Here is a 3,876-nt window from a genome sequence, read left to right as displayed (position 1 = left end):
AGCAGGTGCCATGGTGGTTAAGGCATTGGACTCTCACATAGTCGACTGCAGTTTGAGTCCTGGACCTGGTGGCTTGAAAATTATGCCTGGTGCAAATGTGTGTGCCCAAAACTCTGAGAGGAGAATGGAAAGAGGAAAATGATTATAGCATGACAATTCCTTTTGGGGATCATTTTTCATTTTTCCTCTCTCTGTCTCTCTCCATGCCCTATGGCAAAACAAAACCAAAGCCAAAACAAAACAGAACAAAAAGAGAATTCCTATTTATAAAGGGAAATTAGCAAAAAATGATGTGCAATTTTAGAATTCAAAAAATTATAATTTAGCACTCCCACTATGAGAGTTTAAACAAATAAAATATTTTTAAGAGAGATTTTTGCTATAGGGTACATGTGCTTGCCAGAGTCAAAGAGAGAGACAGTAAGAAAGTGAGAAATCACCCCCTAAGGGGATGGCCACACTACAATCCCTTATCCTCCATTCTCCTGTCAGGTTTTGGGCACACATGCACAAGTGCCTGTCATGAGTTTCAAACCACTGAGTCCAGAGCTCCAACTGGAGTCAACCATCTTGAAGTCCACTTCCTTAACCACTATGCCACCTTCTGGCCCCCAAATTTGACCATTTTAGGCAATGAATAAAATTTTTAAATTCCAAATGTAGTGATGTAGTGTTAAAAATTATGTAATATACCTATCTAGGAAAGCACAGTAATTAATAATATTTTATTAGAGATCATGGAAATAGGTAGAGGGACTGGAACAGTAAATTTTTGTGTGAGAGAGAATGGACTCCACTCTGAATATATTGGGTCATCAGGAAAGTCATCATGTGTTTTTCTATGCAAAAATGGATGACGACTTTCCCAATGACCCAGTAGAATGGACAAATGTGAATTTGGCACTATGCAGAAGGGTGGAGGTCGGTGGACAGCAAATTACTATTAGGTAGCCTTAGAGCTAAGGGGGATTCTGCTTAAACCCACTGATGTTCATTTCATAGAAATGTGCACAAGCAGATCTCGGTAAAATTTAAGAAGCCTGGCTGAATTTAGTCAAGCACAGAATCTTTGTCAAGACAGAATTATTTAAATAAAATTGAAAAACATGTTGGGCCAGCAGGTGGTGAGGTGGTTAAGGTGCTGGGTCCCACATAGCTGACTCTGAGGTTTGAGTACCAGACCTGAGAGCTTGAAAAACAAGACTAGGTGCCCGTCTGAATATGCACAGAAATCCTGAGAATAAAGAAGGGATTAACATACACCTGGGTTGTGATTTTTTATTTTCTCTCTCTTTCTCTGTGTCTCTTCAGCAAATGCACATGCCCAATAGCGAAATTTTTTAAAAAATAAAATAAAAAGCACTTTAATAGTAAAACACCATGACTTGTGAGCTATCTAAGAGTATCATATTTGGAGGACAGATGGTGGTATAACAGGAAAACACAATGCTCCATGAGGGTGACCTACTTGGAAACATTCTGGCTAGAGACCTACTTGAGTAAAGATGGTGGGCCAGAGCAGTGTTACCACTGAGGGGTGTGCTAGACCCTGTTCATTATGTACTGCATTTACATCAACCACAAGTGATGGAATGACCCCCAACTTCAAGAACAGGCTGTGAGAATGAAGAAACAGAAGCTTGCCAAGAAGAGAACTGGGCTTAACTGACAGCTGGTTTCTTCCCCCTGAGATGTTAGCTCCATGAGATAGCTGTGCTCTCTGGTCCAGGGTTGTGATGGGTGGCAAGTCAGGCTGATGTGGGTAGGGGGTGGAGGGAGTAGGATGGAGGAAAGTATAGAAGAGGAGGGGGGGCAGTTATGAGTAATGATGGATGACCAGAACTATAATTGGGAGACCACCTTGAAAGGTTTCTGTGGCCACCACAGCCACCATCACCCACTTTTTCAATCCAAGGCCCTGCATGAAAGACTCTCCAGTGGCAGCTCTTGGTGTTGTCTGCTGCCTCCATGAATAGGAAAGGCCCTAAGGAGGGCCTCTCGATGGCATCCCCACCACCACTGGAGGACAATGGGGTGATCATGATGATGAAGAAATTCCATTTAGACACAGTCAAGGCAACACCTCCACATCCACCTCCAACTTCTTAATGAAAGTTATAACTATTGAAGATTATAAGAACACATACTGGGAGCCAGCAGGTGATGGAGTAATTAGGGCCCAGACTCCCATGTGGTTGAGCACAGTTCAAGTCTTATACCAGAAACTTGAAACTCATACTGAACACACATACACATGTACCCACAACCTCAAGAGAAAGAAAATGGAGGAGGATTGCTATGTGTCCATTCCCCCTTGGGGGATGATTTCTCCCTTTATGTTTCTCACTGTCTCTCTGGTGACCCTACATGCCCTATAGCAAAAATCATTCTCCCCCCAAAACTGAGCACATTCTGGACAGAATTGGATAGTGTCAGATCAACTTTTAACACAGAGTCTTGCTGATGATTTCTCTATATCCTATGAGGTTGTGTGTGTGAGTGTGTAAGCCAGCAGCACGTGGAACAGGTGTGTAGTGATCTGATTTAATAGACTAACCAATCATTTAGAGTCTCAAAGGAACTACACTCCAGCCCTCCAGATCTCTATATTCAAAGATTTAATATAGGTTTTGGACAATATATGAGAGCATCAGAGTGTTGTGCCTCTTTACCTATATGAATAAGTTTTGCATCAAAACCATCTTAACAAAGATTTAAAGAGTGACCTTATAAATCTGTTTATGGAACATGTTGCATGAAAACACAATTACAGCCTAATCTCTATTTTTAGAAGCCCAGGTGCCATTTCAGGTAACATATTCTACTATGCAAATATTGCAGAAGTCCTTTATACACCCACACCAGAATGAGTTCAGATGGAACCAACTCTATTTTCTAAGTTTATTCCAAACATTTCACCTCTGGAAGTGGAGCCTGAACTTTCTGAATATGCTGCCTAAAATCAGACACTTCAAAGAGCACATATTTGGAATAGTTTTTAAGAGAACTTATTCCGAATGTTTTTATGAGAGGTGACCAACCCCAGAAGAGAGCTAGGGATGAGTTGGCTTGTAACAGCTCATCAGCATATGCATGTTCCAGGGGGTAAAGACAGAAAATGTACTGAATGTACTTTCCTTCTAGAAACGAGGACACACTGGAGCTGCAGAGACTATGCTCAGAGCATGGGGGAGGGGGATCCACAGACACTCAGGAACTCTCACAAAACTGTTCTTAGAAAGGGAGGTTGGACTTCTTACTTGGGTTTATAACTTTAAAAAATAAAAATTAAAATTAAAAACTGGGACCAGAGGGTGATGTAGAGGATAATGTGTTGGACTCCCACATGGCTGACTAATGTTCAAGTCCTGGACCTTAGCACCTTGAAAATCATGCCAGGTACGTGTGTGTGTGTGTGTGTGTGTGTGTGTGTGTGTTTGTGTGTGTATGTGTGCCCAAAATTTCAGGAGAATTGATTGTGGCTCGACTATTTTCATGAGAGATGATTATTCATTTTCGCTCTCACTGTCTCTCTATATCTCTCTCCAGCAAGTACATACTCCCTATGACAAAAAAAATGTTTTCAATTTAAAAAAAGAAACAGGAGCTGGCATGTGTCATGATGCAGGGCTCCCATATGATTGACCATGGTTCAAGTTCTGTACATGGTGGCTTGATTTCTCACTTTCTCTCTCTGGTCAAGTTTAAAAAATAACAATAAATAAAATAAAATAAATAATTCCTTTAAAAAAAGAAACAAAAAAGAGTAACTAGATTTGGGAGCAATTTCAAAATGGCACAATCTTAATGAGTTTATATACAGATTCTGTGAGGAACAAGCATTTAGGAAAGTGAACATTGCTAAGTGAAATTAAA

The 3,876-nt window shown here is 40.7% G+C and overlaps 1 pseudogene; it reads left to right on the top strand.

Moving 5' to 3' along the window:
* Window positions 1-1,783: 1,783 nt before the first annotated feature.
* On the top strand, window positions 1,784-3,109 carry LOC102468738 (CDK2-associated and cullin domain-containing protein 1 pseudogene; annotated as a pseudogene).
* The last annotated feature ends 767 nt before the right edge of the window (window positions 3,110-3,876 follow it).

The sequence above is a fragment of the Tupaia chinensis genome, unplaced genomic scaffold (genome assembly GCF_000334495.1).
Source record: "Tupaia chinensis unplaced genomic scaffold, TupChi_1.0 Scaffold000363_1, whole genome shotgun sequence".
NCBI lineage: Eukaryota > Metazoa > Chordata > Mammalia > Scandentia > Tupaiidae > Tupaia > Tupaia belangeri.
The sequence above is the reverse complement of the archived record's forward strand: the minus strand, read 5'-3'. Positions and strand labels throughout refer to the sequence as shown.